Source organism: Macrotis lagotis, chromosome 3 (assembly GCF_037893015.1).
Source record: "Macrotis lagotis isolate mMagLag1 chromosome 3, bilby.v1.9.chrom.fasta, whole genome shotgun sequence".
In the NCBI taxonomy this organism is placed as follows: domain Eukaryota; kingdom Metazoa; phylum Chordata; class Mammalia; order Peramelemorphia; family Peramelidae; genus Macrotis; species Macrotis lagotis.
Genome location: NC_133660.1, coordinates 233,331,614 through 233,351,703, shown reverse-complemented (window position 1 = coordinate 233,351,703; position 20,090 = coordinate 233,331,614). Strand labels below are relative to the sequence as shown.

At 38.0% G+C, this 20,090-nt stretch overlaps 1 protein-coding gene across 3 annotated transcripts in view; it reads right to left on the bottom strand.

Moving 5' to 3' along the window:
- Positions 1-20,090, bottom strand: part of SERGEF (secretion regulating guanine nucleotide exchange factor) — a 255,800-nt gene that overhangs the window by 11,862 nt on the left and 223,848 nt on the right. The window lies entirely within an intron of this gene.

The window sequence follows — 20,090 nt, the reverse complement described above, 5'->3', positions numbered from 1 at the left end:
ATGAGAGGGAATTGTATCTGTCCAATGGAAAGCCTGTTTCCCTAAGTAAAAGAACATTGAAAGGGCCTTGACAATAAGACCTGGTTTACAGTTCTAGCCTAATCTAAAGAGTTGCTAATATAGACTTCAATGAATCCTGAATCCTCTCTGGATTTCAGTCTCCTGTTCTGTACAATGAAGTTCAATTCAATATACTGAACATTTATTAAGCATCAACTGTGTGCATAAGGAGTTTAGATAAGACAAAGTCTTCCTTCACTGAACTTGCTGTCAGTAGAGAGGGATAAGACAAACATAAATCGCTAGAATGCACAATTTTTTGAGTTCATTAAAGAAATGCTTAAATCAGAGTCCATAAGAATTGCAGAGAAATTCTGAGACAGTTCAACTCAACTTTTGCATTTTTCAGAAAAGAAAACTGAGACTTAGAGAGAAGATCAGAAAGAGAGATGGTAGAACTGTAACTTGGACCCCTATCTTCTGGATCTTGGCAGTTATTATTCCCATCATTATTAGCTTGTGTGTTCTATGATCCTGGGTTGCCAGGTTCTATCTCATGTATCATTACTGCCATATAAGTCAACATACATTCTTCCAAATGTTCACCTCTCAACATCATCTGTGAGATAATATTAAACAAAATCAAGATCCCTCTTCATGAACTCACACCAGCACCTCTTCTGTGATCTCCATTGCCAATGAGTATATAACGGGGAGTAATTATATTCCTATTCAGTAGGAATCCCTGCCCTTGAACATGGGACCCTGAACATAGGGCATATTCTCAGGGAAGACTTCCTTTATGGACTTCCTTTTTTTTACTATAGCAAGGAAGGATGACTAGAAGGCATCCTAATCAAAGGGAGAAGGACATGCAACAGAGTCCTGGCTCCTCAGCTGAGTCATTATGTGATTCTGTGCAAGTCACCTCTTCTCTCTGGCACTCAGGAAGTCATGTTTATTAAGCAGTTATTTTGTCAGTGCCGATATTCAGAGACAAAATTACCTACATTGTGGCTCAAAAGGCTATTGTAAAGATTGTAGCTCTTGTGGTTCACACAGTTACTGCGCAGGATTGCAGAATTGTAAGGAGCTAAATAGGTCTGCCCAAATGTGCATCTGAACAGAAATCCCCTCTACAGCCACACTCCAAAAGTAAAATCTAGTCTTCTGAAGGATCTATAGGGAGAGGAAACCTCACTAGCCCTCAACATCCCACTCTTGGACAGCATTAAATGTCAAGAAGCCTTTTCTTATATCTAATCAAAATTTGCTTCTCACAACTTCAACTCCTAGCTCCTCCCTAAAAAGTCAAGAATAACTAAGTTAATCTTTCTTTTACATGAGGGGCCTCCAAAGGCTGCTCATATACTGATACCATGGCTATCCTTCCCCAAGTCTTCTCTTCAAGTTAACCAGCTCTAACTCCTTAAACAAATTCTCTTTGGGCTGGATCGCCAATACCATCTCTTATTGGTGTTGCTTTCCTGTGAATTCAATTTAGCTTATCAATATCTTTTTTTCCAAAATATGACATTCAGACCTGTATATAATATTCCAGAAGAACTGCCAGCAGAATAGATAACAAGATCATCACTTCCTTAGTCCTCCAAACAAAGCTTCTGATACTGCAGATCAAGAGTAAAACAAATTTGTTGGTTTCCTATGTCATACAATGAATGACCCTTACATAATTTGCAGTCTACTCAAAATACCAGAACTTATGCATCATATTATCTCTTCCATTCTGTTATTTTTAAATCAATCAACAAATTGAATTCAAAAGAAGATTTTCATTTATCTTCATTAAATTTTGTCTTATTCTATTTGGACCATAGTCCAAGTCCAAATCTTTCTAGATGTGTTTGGATTCCAATTTTGCTGTCCAAAGGAGTAGCTGTTGTTCTGTGCTATAGGATATCTTCAAATGAAGTAAGCATACCACCTTGGTCCTCATGTAAGTCACCCATATAAATGTTCAGCAGAATGGTACCAAGGACAGATACTCAAAGCAATCACTAAGAATTTCCCTCCAGGTTTATGTCATCTCTTTTTGTATATAATCAACTAGTTTAGACTTTTAACTAGATGTACTATAATCCAGCCGAGATTTCTACTTGTCCACAAAGATAATGAGAATCTTCAAATAATATGTGAAATTGAGATACATTTTCAGTATGTTACTCCTCTTATCTGATGATGATACTGACAATGTTTGCCCTTATGACATCAAGGGAGATGAAAGCATGACAAACATATGAAGTGAATTGGAGTGAATGGGTGCTATGCTAAGTCACTGGCCTCACTTTCTCCTCCAGAGTCATCTGAGTCCAGTGGCCAGATATGAATCAGGAAAGGTGACTGGAGATGGTCTTGGATGTTAAGTACCAAGTCTCTGAGACTGGATTTAAACTCCATTCCTCCTGACTCCAAGACCAGTGCTCTCTCTATCCACTGTCCTTATCTATCCATCTAGTACACTCAGTAAATTAGTTTGCCATGACTTGCTTTTATTCTTTTTTTTTAGATTGAGTCAAAAATTTCATCTAGACTGGATGAATCTCAACACTAATCAAATCTCAACCCTGATCAAAAAGAAACTGGTCTGATTCATTTTTGTCCCTCCTTAGGCTGCCTGGTGACCCTCCATTCCCAAGTGCTAACCATATTGGTGCCAGACTGGGTGTAGAGACTACATCACCATTAGCCTTACAATCACAGCAATAAGAATTCCTGAATCAAATGATCTATCAACCTTAACCTCCCCAACAATAGGAACTATGTGTAGGCACCACCAACCCTGCTCATGACTTGTTCTTGATGAGCTATATTGCCTCATATAGATCACCAGGTTTTGTTTTCCAAGTGTCCCAAATCAATCCTTTTCTTAATGTATTATTGAAATCCAAGTAAAACTTGCTATAGTCTAAAGCTTTGCCATAAAAAATTGGTGAAGGAAAATAAATGACATGCTTCTAAGAAAAGGTTCTCAACTTGGAAGAGAGGAGACTTAGGTAAGGATATGATCATTGCCTTCAGTAACTTCAAGGATAATCACATGGGGATTTAAATTGTTTTGCTTGACCCTAGAAGGAAATATGAATGGAAATCCCAGGAAAGGAGTTCCATAAAAGAAAAAATAACCTAAAACTCTGTATTCTGGTCCTAGAATGGACTACTTTCAGAAGTACTGATGTTCCTTCACTGGAAGTGTTCATGAAAAAAGTCATATGGACACTTGTTGATGTTAGTAAAATGGGAATTCATCTTCCCAGGAAAGGCTAGGCTACATCACTGTTTTTAAGCTCTTCCAGTTGTAATATTCTGCTGTTCTATGATTATAATATCCATAAAGTAGGGATCCTCAGGGAAGGAGGGGGCTAATTTCCATATAAGCTGTAATCCATTTGGGGTTTAGGCTTTCTCTAAATTGAATGCTAAGATTCACAGAATAGCAGACTTGAAAATATGCCTAAAGAGCATTCAATTGAAGTTCTTTTTCTTCCCCAAGGGGCAGCAAGGTAACAACATAGTGCATAGAGCTACTGGGCCTAGAGTCTGGAAGACTCATCTTTCTGAGTTCAAATCTGGCCTCAGACATTAACTGGGTGAATTTGGACAACCTACTTCATTTTTTTTGCCTCAGTGTTTCCATCTGTCAAATAAGTTAGAGAAGAAAATGGCAAACTACTTCAACTTTACCAAGAAAAACCCAAACGGAGTTATGGTTAGTCAGACACAACTGAACAAAAATTTTATATAGGAAGAAAATCCCAGAGAGGAAGATATTTGCCTAAGGTCAAATAATATTCTGGAGTCACAGTCCAGACCAGAACTCTCAAGCCAATGCTCTTTCCCCTTCAACAAAAATGAAGCTTCTGGCTTCTGGAAACATAGACCTCTTGTCCCTTTGAATACTCAAGGCATTGGAATGGAAGCAACAAGGAATTTATACTGAGGACCTTGAAGAAGACATTACAGAGACCTTGGACTGTTGTTGTGGCTATTTACCCTTCTTCTAGAAGAGAACAAATGACATCATGGAGTCACATCTTACTTGCACATGAATTGGATTTAAGTGACGTATAGCTGAGTCAAGTTGTCAGCCTCATTCTCTCCCTCAGTATCATCCACGTCCAACTGCTGGGGATAATGCCAAGAAGACAATTTAGTTGCCAGGCTGTTGCCTGAGATGTAAGTCAACAAGCCCATCAAAATGGCCTGAATAGAACAGAGACCTTTCAAAGTTATGATCTCTGTTGGTCCAACTCACTCATCCTAGAGAAAAAGAACTGAATCCTAGGACCATTAAATTACAAGAAGGTTGACTAACTCAATCTTTAGTCCAATGGATAGTGACTCTTTTGACTCAGTAAAGTCTGAACTAACATTGTTCTTCCTGAGTCCTTTATTCTATATCTATGATCTAAACAAGATACACAGTATATGGTTTGGAGAACTTTAGACTTGGCTTGGGAGGAAATTGGTTTGACCACTGAAGTTCAAAATTCCTGAGTTCAAGAGATCTACAGCCTTAGTCTCCCTTGGTCCTCTTTGATTACAAAGGAAAAGCACCATCATCATCCTAGTGGGGATTACAGATATGCAACACCAGGTCTGGCTTGAAGATGCTTAATAGGACCAGCCACTGTGCATCTGGGATTGCCTTGGATTTCATGGAAGTTGGTCCAAAAGAGATGGGAGATTTTTCAGTTTTTTTAAACAAAATTCTACTATTATAGTCACAAATGATTCATTAGGAGGGGGAAAAAAAGAACATGCCTAGAAATATCAATGTGGCTGCCTAGGGAGCTCCTTGTTAAATTTAGTATTAAAAAGGATAGGTACAGAAATGAAAGAGTAGTCAACTGTAAAAGACATGAGAAAATTGCCTAACAATGAGAGCTTTATATAGCTGGAATGAGTTACCTTGACAAATAATGAGTTTTCTGCTACTGGAGATCTTTGAATGAGACACAGAGGGAATTTTATAGGAAGGGTTAGACTAGATTTCCTTTGAGCACCTTTGAAATCAGAGATTTTGTGATTCTAAGATCTCTCATACTTCCACACTGCTCATCTATTGTATCGCTGTGATATCAGGGCCATGCCCCCTCCCTTCAAGCCAGTTAAGATCGCTCTTCACATCATTTCATGTAAATCCCTTATAGATCCTCTTGGGTGGCCCCAGTGATACCCAGGTGCCCAGAGAATAGAAATTGTTGTACTTCATCTAGATTTTATTGATGAAATATACGTATGAGTTTTATAATCCTATGGCATGCTGAACCTACCTCTCCAACTCAGAAGCCTCAGATGCTATCTTCATGAACTAAACAATTAAGATCTTATTCACCAAAACTCCCTTACAGAGTTCAAGAAATATCTGAAACTAGATTCTTTGGTTCCTTCCAAATAGGAAACACCTATGAAAAGACTATTAGGCCAAGAAGAGGTAGGAGTAGGCAAGTTAACTCTCTGGGTTCTCTGTTTTTCTACCTATAACATATGGTTCTTCTCACCTCTGACACTCTATGATTCTACAATCTATTAAAAATCTTCATTTTGATTCCACTGAGAATTTTTTTAACCCACTTAAAACAGCAGAGAATTCTCATGGCTAGTGTTCAGTCAGGGATGACCCTGACATGGAAAAAACAAGTGAGCTGGACAGAGATATCTGATAGGCTAGAAGACGCTGACAGGAGAATCTTCCCAGGCCAGTCTGCGTAACTGGCACTGGCTGAACATAAAACTCCAAGCTGTTTCAGTCTCATGATTTTGTGTCCCTGTATAACTGATGGGAGGGAGGGAGGAGGGGAAGAAGAGGGAGAGAGAGGGACAGAGACAGAGAGAAACAGAGACAAAAAAAGAGAGCGCTAAGATGCTGTGAATCATTCTGGTAGGGTGATTGTATCCCCATGCTGGGGAAAGGAACAATGACTTGGATTTGGAAAGTATCCAGATCCTGGGAGCAGCAGCATCCCGCAATGCTGGCTCACACCCACAGTCTGATATGCTGCGAGCCTTTCGAATAAAGGTACATATTTGCCTTCCCAAGGAAAATCATTGCCAGCCAGATAACTAAGGAGTACAAAGAAACATGATTGGGTAGGAATGAAAGCAGAAAAGTGATAGCCAGGGCAGAGATGTTAGAAACACAACAGACACCAAAAGAATCATTTTTAAAAACACACCATCTTCAATCATATGAGATGAAAGATGAAACCCAAAACATATGCTGTCCTTTCTGTCGGGAGGAGGGGGAGGGAGGGAAAAGGGGGACTCAGTATGAAAAAAGAATATGGAGACTTGGGTTGTGTTTGTTTTAACAACATTTTTATGAAATAATAATAATATTAAGGATAATAACATTTATATAATGGCAAGTACTAGGTAAGTCATTTAAAATTATTATCTGATTTAATCATCACAACAACCCTGAGAAGCAGGTCCTATTAAATAGCTCCATTTTACAGATAAGCAAACTTAAGCAAATAGGAGTTCATTTATTTTCCCAAGGTCACACAACTAGTGACCAACTGAGACTGAATTTGAACATAGGTATTCGTGTCTCCAGGCTTGGTGCTCTATCTATTGGTTTATTTGGCTGCCTAAGGAGTCCAAATGTGATCCAGCCATTCAAATAAGTGATGTTTGGACTGCCATAGAAGAAAGCCAAACCAGAGTGAGAAAGGAAATGAGTGAAAATTGATATGAGTCAATGACGTGATGTATCAACCAACAAAAGCTAACATGACCTCAGGGAGGCAGTAAAGTAGGCTTAGCAATACAGGCCAAGGAAAGCAACAATTCGTGCTGTCTTCTGTCTGGGCCAGACTATATTCGAATGTCACCTTTAACCATGAGGATGTTGGCAAGATGAGTCTTGTCCAGGAGGTTAATGAGTAAGAGGTGGGGACTGGAGTCACTCAGATCTTAACTGTATATTTAACCAGAGGTACTAGTTAAAACAGGGCCAGACCCAGGGTTGGGTGTGAGGGATAGATCATAAATCTAGAAGGGAAAGGGATCTCAGAGACAGAGGCCACCTAGTTCAACTCTCATTTTACAAAGGAAGAAATGGAGACTTAAGAAATTTCAGTGACTTGTTCAAGGTCCTATAGACAGTAAGAGAAAACTCAAACCCAAGGTTTCAAGAGTCAATTCTTTCCACTTTACCTGAGGGGGATACTCAGTCTTATTGGGTTGGCTTTGCTGTTCAGTTATTTTTCTTTTCTTTCTTTCTTTTTTTTTTTTTTTGGTAAGGAAATGGGGTTAAAATGACTTGTCTAAGGTCACACAGCTAGGTAATTATGAAGTGTCTGAGGTCGGATTTGAACTCAGGTCCTCCCTGACTCCGGGGCTGGTGCTCTATCCACTGTGCCACCTAGATGCCCCATTTAGTTATTTTTCAATCATGTCTGACTCCATTTGAGGTTCTCTTGACAGATATGGGAGTAGTTTGCCATTTCTTCTCTAGTACATTTTACAGATGAGGAAACTGAGGCAAACAGGGTTAAGTTATTTGTCCAGAGTCCCACAGCTAAGAAGTTGAGGCCAGATTTGAACAAAAGAAGATGGGTCTTCCTCACTTCAGGCCTAGCACTGTACCACCTAGCTGTTCTTTAGGGCTGGCTGGCAGGCAGGCATTAATTTAACAGGAAGACCTGACCTCTTCAGCTGTTTTTGCCACTCACAGACTAGGGAGCAGCTGAACTGCCTCGGTCTCCCCATTGCTTTTCCCTCTAGATTCCTTCTATGAATAAAAATGACCACCCTCATTAGTCCCCATGAGGCCATGCTCTATTTCTATATCAGAAATATGACTGTCCTAAGACAGATTTCTTCTTTCACCTTGAGTCCAGCCTATTTGTAGGTCATTCCTACCCACTTCTGGATCCAGAGACAGTGAGGCAGAAACAAAAAATTGGTTCCATTCTCTTTTCCCCCATCTCCTTACCCTCAGTCTGAGAGCCACTTCTTATAAGATAAAGCTCTTCTCAGGAAATGGGGAATATTTTGATGATGGTTCTGAAAGGACAATTGGGAAAAGATCTTTTTTATGTTGCTAGGGGAAGAGAGTAATTGGTTTATTAGTCACGAGAATACTCTGCAGGGTCAACTACTGCCCTTATGAAAATGAAAGACGAGATGGAAAGCAAGGTCAGAGGCAGAGAAAACTGAGTCTGCTACATGAGAAGAATCACATTTGTGTGGGAAGATTAAAGCAGAGAATATCTACAGGCTTTTCTTTGGAAAGTCCCCCAGGAATGGGATTGGATTAGTTTCCATAAACCTCCACGTGAAGTCATACGTGAATGATAAGTGAAGCCCAGAGGGACCGTTTATCCAGAGTAAGCAAATCCAGGTTGCCACTAGCAATTCTGGGATTTCCCCTCTCCTTTTGAAGACAAAATTCCAGGTCTGCTAGTCACTGACTCAACAAATAAGCCTCTTATCATTTTTTTTATCAGTAAAGTGATGGGGTTGGATTAAATGAACTCTAGGTTTCCTTGCTAACATACCAAGTCATTTCTATCTAAGTGTGCTTTTAAGATCCCAACAATCCACAGAAATTCCTAGGAAGCTAATTACTACCCATGTGATCCTGATTAAATGATTTAACTTCTCTGGGCCTCAGTTTCCTCATCTGTAAAATTATGGGAGAGGCAGGAGTTAGATTCGATGATCACTGAAGTAAGTTCCTCCAGTTCTAGACATATGACCCTTTGATTCTGTAATTTTATATCTATGCATTTCCTTTTAACCGAGGGATTCACAAAATCATGGAATCCTAGAAGATACCTATTCTATCAGCTTCCCATCCTGTCTAGTCTCTTTTAATAATATTATCTTATAATAATAATAGCTAACATTTATATAATGGCTTAAGGTTTGCAAAGTGTTTTTACCAAAAAATTGCTTCATTTTGTCCTTACAACAACCCTAGGAACCCTAGGAACTAGTTGGTATTATATTCACAGATGAAAAAACTGAGGCAGGCAGAAGTTAAGTGATTTGCTCAGGATCATGTCATTAGAAAGTATCTGAAGTTAGATTTGAACTCGTTTCATTGGACCTTATTATGCAGCCTCAGATTAAATACCTCCATTTATAGAATAGAGAATAGGTCTCATTGCCTAATGAAACCCATTCCATTATTAGAGAGCACCATTAGAAAGTCCTTCCCTTTTTTATAGTCTTTCTCTATGTAACTCTCAGCCATTGTGCTGATTTCTACCCTCTGAAACCAAAGAGAAGTCTAATCCCACTAATGCAGTCCTTAGATATTTAAAGACAGTCGTTATATCCCTCTAAGTCTTCTCATTTTCAGGTGATGAATGCCCAGTTCCTTCAACCTTTTCTGAAATGGCAGGGGACTTATACCCTCCAACATCCTGATCATCCTCTATTTTTTTTCTAGGTCTTTCCTAAAGTTGTGCTACCTAGAACTGAACTGTGGTACCTAGATCTTCCATCTTCTGTTACCTAGAATGGAGCAGAATAGATAAGCTAGAACTGGAACAGGGAAGAATTCAAAAGGATAATAAACTCTCCTGGTCTGGACTCTATATTTACAATGCTGGAACTTGAGATTACATTAGATTTTTTGGTTACTATGCTACTTTTGGGTTTTTAGTCTACTACCCCCAACCCATCCTGGTTTGTCTTCATGTGATCTATTTTCTAGTCATATCTGCCCCTAAGATGCATTCTAGTAATTATGTTTTGAACCAAAGTAGACAATTTGATATTTAAAAAGTCATACTAGTAATTCCCCTTTTCCCAACTATGGATATGAAAAATATGAACTCATTGGTCTTAAAATACTTTAGTAATCAAATTTTAACTGTTATTTCAACACAGAGGCCCTCTAGTGCCTATTTTGGGCAGCAGTGATGACCCTCTAACTTGAAGGAAATTCTTCATCCTTGGAAAAGCACTCCTCAGTCTTATTTTTCTCCCAGGAAGTGTATATGACCAAGGAGGAACTCTATGGAGAGGATGACAGTCTTGTGGTGATATGAGATGGGGAGGGAGGGAGGGAGATAAAGAAATGATGGAACTTTTTATGGATAGTAAATATTAGGGCAATATCCTATTGGTGTTCAGCAGATTTCTCCAAATAAGGGTTCTTTTGCCCATTTGACTCCCTCTCCAAAACTTTTCTTTCTGGTACAAAGCGGAAGGCTCTCAAGAGCCCCTAGAGAAGTTTAAATACTGCCCATAGTGACCAAAGACACATCACCATTTTGATATTTCCAAGACATGGTAGTATCCCAGGTCCCTGAAGACTAGGACAAAGACAAGAGTAGTGTCTGATGACTAGGAACAGGAAGAGCATAAATTGTCATGCAAAGCAAAGAATTTCTACATTTCAACTCAAAAGGTTTTCCCAGGTACTGCAATTATTTTAGCCAAATTAGACTATTATTTTGTTCATTACCTCAGATTCCAAGGTCAGCTAAAGAACCATCAAATGAATCATTCATAAACATATCACTGTCAAACTCTTCCAACTATGATTCTAGGGACATGCAAAGTCCCTTGTGAGTAGAGACATATTTACTAGGGACTTGGAAGACTTACTATTCCTGTGTTGCCAGGGATGGGGGTGGGGTGGGGGGGTAGAGGAGGAACAATGAACAGTCAATGTGTTCCCATTTCCAAGATGAGGAAGTTGGCACCCAACATGTCAGCCAAGGAATGCCATTGAATACACCTCCTATAGTAGCAGTGTGATGTGATGGGAAGATCTTTGAGATAGGAGGCAAGAAATGGGTTTAGCCCTAGATGCTGCCTGGGAACCATGCTGGAAAAATGAATAATTTAAGGGATTGAGGGAGGGAACACTATGGACTATGAAGCATAGGAACCCATATTCTTGACAGCATCACTTTTCCCTATTTAGAAAAGAGATGTGAATGGGTTTTTGTATACTATAAAACACCCCCTACTTACTCAAGAGATATTCTTGGAGTAAGGAGTTCCTTACATAGATGAAATTGAAGACCCTAACTCTATGGAGTCTGGAGGGAAAAGAGTCAGTGGAGACAGAGTTCAGTTCTCTTTCTTGCCCTTGTTCTCACCTCTGCCTAAATGTTGAATTTCATGTGGGCCCAGAAGTGAATATACTCTTGCTATTGCTGCTGCTGTTGCTGCTACTGCTATGGGTACATTTTTGTAGTCACCTGCAGTGTGAGGGTGAGATGTGCAGCAGTTCAGCTTTGGTTAACTATTCTTAGGTCTGGAAATTGGAGATGGCAGAATTAGAAATTACTAGGTGCAAACATGTTGGCCTGTTTTGTTTTTTTTTTTACAAACAACAAGAAATCCACCCCCTGGACAGATTTTCTTCCTGAATCCTGTTTTCCCTGCAGGAGCTATGGTCTCAATGGACTTATTAACTATAGAGAATAATTTTCTGTGTCCACAGGAGAAAACAAATGCCATTGCCCCTAGCTTCCTGTCACCAGACTCTGGGGGGTGGGGGAGGTTACATCAAGGAAGTTCACCAATGACTTTACAATTCTGGGCTCTCCAATGACCTCAGCATCCATCAATCATCTATCAGCATTCATGCAGTCTTTTGTTGGATCACCTATTCAATAGATTCAAAATGATCTAGTCTCAATAAAGGGATGATTTCACGACAACCTTCATGACTCTTTAAGTCTCTTCTTCCCCAGTTCCTTCAGTCTGTTCTGAAATGGCATGGTTTCCATCCTTCAGCCCATATTTATCACAAATTTAAAAAAATATATTGTCCCTTAGGAAAGGTCTAGTGCAGGGATCAGTATGTGCTCCTTGCCAGGTAGACACAAGTGAGAACCCCATGTTGATCAGTTACTAGCCATGGGACCTTGAACAAATGAGTTCCTTGATTTCCTCATTTGCAGAATGGAGTTAATAATCAGTACCCTTCTTCCCCTTTCTCCACCATATAGAACTGTTGAGATGTCAAATGACATCATAGTAGCAGTCTGTTGAAGAGGAAAGCATGATGGACTTAGAATTGGCGGTCCAGGTACATCTTAACTATGGGACTCACCTTGCCTTTGCTGATCTTAAGTCATTCCCTTTACTTCTTTGGGTCTCATTTTCATATGCAGAATAGGGATTCTTCTATTACTTATATAGATCTTATGGATCTTAAAGTGTTCAATAAATGTGATAAATAAAACTGGGAGGCATTCTATTATGTGTAAAGACAGTAAGCAGGTCATGGAGAGTAGATGGATGAATCTCCTCACTAAGTCTAGATCTCAGGGCACAAACAAATGCTAAAAACTTGATGGGGCAGCCTGATAGAGTATTTGGACAAAGTTGAAATTGATGGGGGGGGGGGAAGGAATAGGAATCTGGTATATAGTGGATCCACATTATGATGAACAGGGTTAGGCACTATTATAAATATGATAATGGGGGTAATGAATAATGTCTAAGGTCCATCCCAGCACTGACATTCCAAATACTTATATAGCAATATAGAACTGTAAGGTATTATACTATCATCATCATCATCATCATCATTATTATTCCAAATGAAATTTATTTCTCTAAGATTCTGATCAGGTCACTTGGCAGTGTCAGGGGATAAGGCTATGTATGTTGAGAGGGCTGGGACATAGCTGGGGGACTTTCTTGTTCCTGCAGGAGGAAGCATATTGAGGTCTCAGGAAGTCCCAGCTGCTGTGTTTACATGGGAACCAGGGTACCTGCAATCCCCTGCCTGCATTGTTCTGCAAGCCAGGGACAGGTGTGGAGGCTCACAGCCCAGGAGGCTCACCATAGCCCTCAGTTACCATAGCAACAGCCAGTGTGGGGGGGGGGGAGTGACTTCTCAGACTGTGGGCCTATCAACATGGAAGAAACTGCTATGGTGAGAGTGGCATTGGAAAGGAATTTGACAAAGGAGGCTAGGAATCTGACTCTACCATAGAGATTTTTCAGCAAATCCAAACTCATCAATCACATATTTCAGAAATATTGTATTCCTCTTAGGTACTAAGTGTTCTACCACCAGCTAAGTTATGCCAAAGGGAGATACAGCTGGACAGGATCTCTGTCCTCACAGAGCTCATAGTTCAGCTAGGAGAGATAGTTGGCAATATTACAGGATCAAAGATTTAGAGATGGGAAGGATCATAGAGATCAAAAGATTAAAATTCTCTTCTTTTACAGATGAGGAAAGTGAGGCATCTCAGAGAGGTTAAGTGATTAATCAAAAATTCATATAGTAAATACATCAAGAGAGGATTCAAATCATGGTCTTTTCAATACCAAGTCTAGTATTAGTCTATCTACTTTATTACATTACTATAGAAAGCCTGAGAATGGGGAGATCTCTATGGCTTGGCTTGGTCAGGTAAGACATTCTGAAGGAGATTACCTTCTGTTTTTGTTTCTGTGTTAGGCAATGGGGTTAAGTGACTTGCCCAAGATCACACAGCTAGGTAATTATTAAGTGTCTGAGGCCAGATTTGAACTCGGGTACTCCTGACTCCAGAGCTGGTGCTCTATCCACTGTGTCACCTAGCCGCCCCAGGAGATTACCTTCTAATACACACCTATCTATACTAGGAATTTTTAACCTTTCTTTATATCCTGGACCCCTTTTGGCATTTTGGTGAAACCTAAAAATTCCTCAGAATAATGGCTTTAAATTAAAATATATGAGTACAAATGCCATGCCAATCAATCTTCCAAAAATTACTTTAGTGAGAGAACATCAAGGGATCTAATGAAAACCATGTAAAAAAAGGTGGCTTAGTCCTACCAGATCTAAAATTAAATTATAAAGCATTCATCATTCATTAAAACTATCTGGTACTGGCTTAGAAATACAGTGGTGGATCAGTGGAATAGACTAGGTGCAAAAGAGAGAGCAGGAAATGATTATAGCAATCTACTGTTTGATAAACCCAAAGAGTCCAGCTTCTGGGATAAGAACTCACTCTTTGATAAAAATTGCTGGGAAAACTGGAAGATAGTTTGGCAGAAACTTGATTAGACCAATATCTCATACCCTATACCAAGATAAGATCAAAATGGGTACAGGATTTAGACTTACAAAACAATATTATAAGCAAACTAGGAGAACAAGGAATAGTTTACCTGTCAGATCTATGGAAAGCAAAGCAGTTTATGACCAAGGAAGAGATAGAGAACATTATAAAAAACAAATTGGATAATTTTGATTACATTAAATTAAAAAGCTTTTGCACAAACAAAACCACTTTAACCGAGATTTAAAGAAATGTAGTAAATTGGGAAACAATTTTTACAACTAGTGTTTCTGACTAGAGAGCTGAGTCAAATTTATAAAAAAATCAAGCCATTCCCCAATTGACAAATGATCAAAGGATATGCAAAGGCAATTTGCAGATGAGGAAATCAAAGCTATCTATAGTCATATAAAAAACTGCTCTAAATTATTACTTATTAGAGAAATGCAAATTAAAGCATCTCTGAGGTACTACCTCATACCTCTCAGATTGGCCAATATGACCAGAAAGCACAATGATCAGTGTTGGAAGGGATGTGAGAAATCTGGAACACTAATGTATTGGTGGTGGAACTGTGAACTAATCTGACCTTTTGGGAGAGCAATTTGGAATTACTCCCAAAGGACAATAAAAATGTGCATACTCTTTGATCCAACAATACCACTGCTGGGTCCATACCATGAAGAGACCATGAAAAAAGGGGGAAAAACATCACTTGAACAAAAATATTCATAGCGGCTCTGTTTGTAGTGACAAAGAACTGGAAATCAAGGGAATGTCCATCAATTGGGGAATGGTTAAATAAAAAATATACAAGATTACAAAGGAAACTAATTCTGTGTAAATACAAATATGAAAAATATTTTTTGAAAAGTTCATGAACCCTTGTATGACCTTTGGGCAAGTCATTTAACCCCATTGCCTTGCAAAAAAAAAACAAAAGAAAGGTTCATAGATCCTAGCTCAAACACTCCTATTCTAGGATGCTGCCATAATGATCACCAGAGTATAGGCTGTCATCACTGACATCCTGGTGGAAGGGTTTCCTAATGAATCAATCAGCAAACACTGGTTGACCCTCTTGCCTCTCTAGTCTCACCCAGCTCTTATATTCAACTATCAAATCAATCTCTATTGATCAGAAACCTGAAGTGTTCCCTACTGACTATAAGGATAAAATATAGAGCCCTAAGACAAGTATTTAAAATCCTCCACATGGAAGATCTCTTCACAGACTCCATGTTGCAAATCAACTGGATTGTTATGATCTTGTCTGCCCTCTCCTGCATATGTCTATTAGTGCAACCCCTCTTTGGAAACCACTCCCTCCTTATTTCTACCCACTGAAATTGTTTTCCATTCCCCCATATTTTATTTTCTTTTATTATTATGAATTTAGCAAATAGCAAATAAAAGGAACATTTCCAAATAAGATTAGATGTGAAACTGTGAATTTCCATTATTCAGAACTTGCTTTTGTGACTTTCAAAGCTATCCTTCTTGTCTGTGATGCCTTTTGACTTTATTTCTGTTCTCTGGGGGAGGGGGGAAATGTATATATGTGGGTGGGGGGATGTATGTGTGTATTAAGGAGGAAGCCTATCTCTACCCCATCAGTCTCCTAAACTATTCTAAGAGAAAAACAAAAATAAAATTCTTGAAACCAATATGCAAAGTCAAAAGAAAGCAAAACAAAACAAAAAAAACCCCAAAAAACAAATTTCTACATGGTCTGTATCCAAAGATACATGTCTCATTCTGCACTTTTAGTCAGAATATATGCACATTTTAGTGCCTTTAGGGCACTTTGTTTTCTTGAATTTGTTCTCTAGAATGGCTTTTGTTATGTTGTATACCTAATCTTTTCTTATTGACATCCTCTATATTTTTAAGCAACACTACATAGTTTTGATGCTTTCTTTTTATGGTATATTTTGAGATACACACACACACACACACACACACATATATATACTTTCATTTCAACTCTGGACAAGAATACATGGACTTTTTCATTAATACATAACATAGTATCTATCTAAAACCAAGGGGGATAAACTAAAAGCCTTTACAATACAATCAGAAGTAAAGCAGGGATGTCGATTATCACCACTGTGATTTGATCTAAAACAATAAGATAAGAAAAAAGAAATTGAAGGAATAAGTTTAGGCAAAGATGAAACAAATTTATATTTTTGTAGATGACAAAATGGTTTAATTAGAGAATCTAGAAAGTCAACTAAAACATAATTAGATGATTAAAACTCAGAAAAACTGTACAATATAAAATAAATCCACATAAAGTCCAGCAAGACAAAATAGAAAAAGAAATACCATTTAATTAATAAATTAATGAATAATATAATTGAGAGTCTATGTACAAGATTTAGATGGGAACTATATGAATACAACTACAACACACTCTTTAGTAAAAAAATAACAGACATATAGACCTAAATAATTGTAAGAATATTTGAGCTGATAGAATAAAAATGATTATGATTATATGATTATATAAATATAAATGTGATTATATATTGTAATCTTTCAATGCCATACCAATTACCAAAATATAACTTTATAGAGCTAGAAAAAATAATAATGAAATTCAGCTAGAGGAAAAAAATGAAATCCTTTTCCTTCAAGGTTCAGGTATCATGAGATTTTTTCACATATTGCCAAACCAAAGATGGTCTTTCTTTCCTATTGGGAACTCTGCCTATATCTCTTTCTTCTTTTTCCTCAGGGTTGAGAGAGTTGCATGGTCTTTAAAGGTTTAGAATCTTGCTAATGGTTATGCATCAGTATTCATAAGAGATAGGACAACAATCCATGTCTTCTTGACTCCAAAGCAAACTCTCTATCTACTCTGTCATCTTCTCCCCTGATCTTCACTTAATAATTATTTGTTGAAATGAATTCAATCAGAAAACAGGCAAGAGAAGGGAAGGGACTAAAAAGTGATACCATCACTCTAAGAATAGGTCCTTAGCAAACAGTAGGCATTTAATAAGTTGATGAGTTAGTTGACCACTTCATAGGCTAGACCTCCTCTTTTTGACTCTGAGACTACATTTTTGATACACATTCCCATTTCCCTTAGTTTGTTCAAGTTAAAAGTTACATACAAATGTGTGGGTGGGGGGGTGTATGTCTTTTACTAGCATTTAAGGGGAGAGAGTAGAAATAATAAAATAAATAGATAAATATAGAAGTATTAAGTTACAGAGTCTGGAAACCTTAAAATAAGTTTTCCCTATCTTGACATTACACTGACCAACTTAGTAATTCCCTTTTACAAGAAAAAAACAGTGGAAAGGGAACAGTAGTAAAATGGCACATTGGAGAGATTGGATAAAATACCACACAGTAAGAGTGTGAGGCTGGATTTGAATTCTATCTCATAGTCTCAGAGGGATCAAGTTGCAGGAGATGTCTACTTAGGCTCCACGAGAGGGCTTTTTCATCTTTTTGTTTGTCTCATGCTTCCCTTGGTCAGGTCCAATAAAGCCCATGAACCCCCTTCTCAAAATAATGTTTTTAAAGTCATAAAATGAAATATAAAATTATAAAGGAAACTGATTACACTCAAATAGTTTATATATATATATATATATATATATATATATGCATATATATATATATATATATATTTTAAAAATCCAGTTCCTAGACTCCAGGTTAAGAACCCTTGCTCCATGCAAAGAACCACTATTTAATAATGAAAAAGTAGAGTGGGTTGTCTCAAAAGGAGTGGGCTCCCTATCACTGGATGCCTTCAAAATGACCCTGGATGTACAATTTACAACGATATTGGAGAAAGGATTTTTTCTCTCAGGAATACATTGGGATAGATGGCTTCTGAGAACATTTTCTGCTGATTAATTTCTATGTTCCTCTATAAGTGCCCTCACTGAGGAAGTAAAGATGAAGAAACAACACAATTTGCTCCATTGAGGAGTTTATGATCCAAAAGAGAAAATGGCATAGACAAAATGATAAGTGTCACATACAAGAAAATGTGATCAATGCAAAAGGGAAGACAGACAGAATTCAATGAGGAATTTGAGGAGAAAACACATATCTGGGGAGGATCTGAGAAGACTTCAAGAAGGAAAAGGTCCCTTTATCATTAAGAAAAGAATGGGTTCCCCCAAAGAAAGATGAATTGTTTTCATTTTTCACTCCTAATACCTGCCACACAAAAGTGATAAGGATTGGAATTAGGACTTCAGTGGGATATAAGGAACTCCTTAATGAGAGAACTCTCTCAACCAATGGAGATCATCACCATCTCTGCAAATTAAAATTTTAAAGAGCTACCTAGAACAAGGAGAGGCTGTGTCCTAGGATCACAACTAGATAAACCCAAATTGAGATTGGAACCAGGTCTTTCTCATTTCAAGACCGGGTCTGCATCTATTAACACTTTATCTTCTGATTGGCATGTGGTTGGTCTTTATTACATGCTTGATGAATTGAATGTCTGACCTGATGTTGGTCCTCAATATATGCTTGATAAATTAAACTAGTCAATCAGCCAGTCGATAAAGATTTATTAAACATTTAATTATGTCTCAGGCACTATGATGAGTACTGGAGATATAGAGAAAGGGCAAAAAACAGTCCCTACTCTCATAGAGCTCATATCTAATGGGGGAAACAAACATAAACAATGATATAAATAAAACAATTAGAGTTACCAAAGTTGTGTGAGGAAAGTATGGTAAATGAAAATAGCATAAGGACCAGATGAAATTGAGGAATGATTTCTAATCATGTTTGACTGAAAAAGAGCTCTCATAACTTCAGACTGTACTTTTAGGGTACCCTGTATAATAGATATGTAAAAAGAAAAAGCTTATGGAATTGAATTAAATTGAATTGAACTGATGTTCCTTTATTGTTTCATGGCTATATCATGCCCAGTGTTGCTAGGCACAGTGAATGGCACAGTCACTGGGCTCCTTGCCTGGGGATGGTAATGGGGATGGGTTTCTGAACCTATTAGAGGACTGGCATTAACAAATGCTATAATTGTGACTGCCAAGCAAACTCTATCTCACCCTCCCACTGGAGGATTTCCCATAATGCCAGGCTGCTCTGTTAGAACCAGAAGGGATGGTATTCAGTCCAATTCAATGAAATCAAAACTCAAGAAGGATTAAAGTCCCTACTATAAACAAAGTTCTATACTAAGCCCTGAGGACATAAGGACAAAAAAAATCAGTTCCTTCCCTCAAGGGAATGTAGGGTCCAAAAAGCTTTTTCATTTTTATTTTTCCAACATTATAATCCATTTTTTTTCTTGGGAGATAACAACATTCAACATTAGAGGGGGAGGGGATAGGAATAATCATTGATTAAGCACCCACTATAAGTACTTTATATAAGCAGTTTATATAGTCATATAGTTATATAAGTTACTTATATAGTTTATATAAGTAGTTTGTGAGGACCTATTTGGTCCTCACAACAATCCTGGAAGGTGGTTGCTATTATTATTATTATTATTATTCCCATTTTATAGTTGAGGAAACTGAAGCAGTGACAAATGAAGTGTCTTGTACAGGATCACAGAGCCAATAAGTATCTGAGACCAAGCTACTAGGGGATCAAGAAAGCTTTCTGTGGAGCTCAGGATTTTAGTCTTTTTTTGTTGCAGGTCATGGAACTCTTTGGGAAGTCTGGGGAAGGCTCCTTCTTAGTTTTGTTCTTAAATGCATAAGATAAAATGCATAGGAGTACAATGGAAACCAATTATATTCAAGTGCACAAATCACAAATCAATGTCTTACTTTTTCTTTATCGTTAAGATGAAAGCCTGGTACTACATACCCTCTGAGGTGCCTTTCTTGAATATTCTGTAAGTCTAGATCCCAGGAAGACTGGTCCTCTTTATTCCTCATTAGTTCTGCTAATATTGACTGAGAAATGCTGCTGATTATGGCAATTGATGCTCTATCTCCCTTCAATAAAATGCTTTACACTTTTCAAAACCGCCATGATCTCTTTTCATCTTTGCTCATCAGCCCTGGGTAATAAATAAGACAAGTAGCAATAACCTCCCTTTACAAA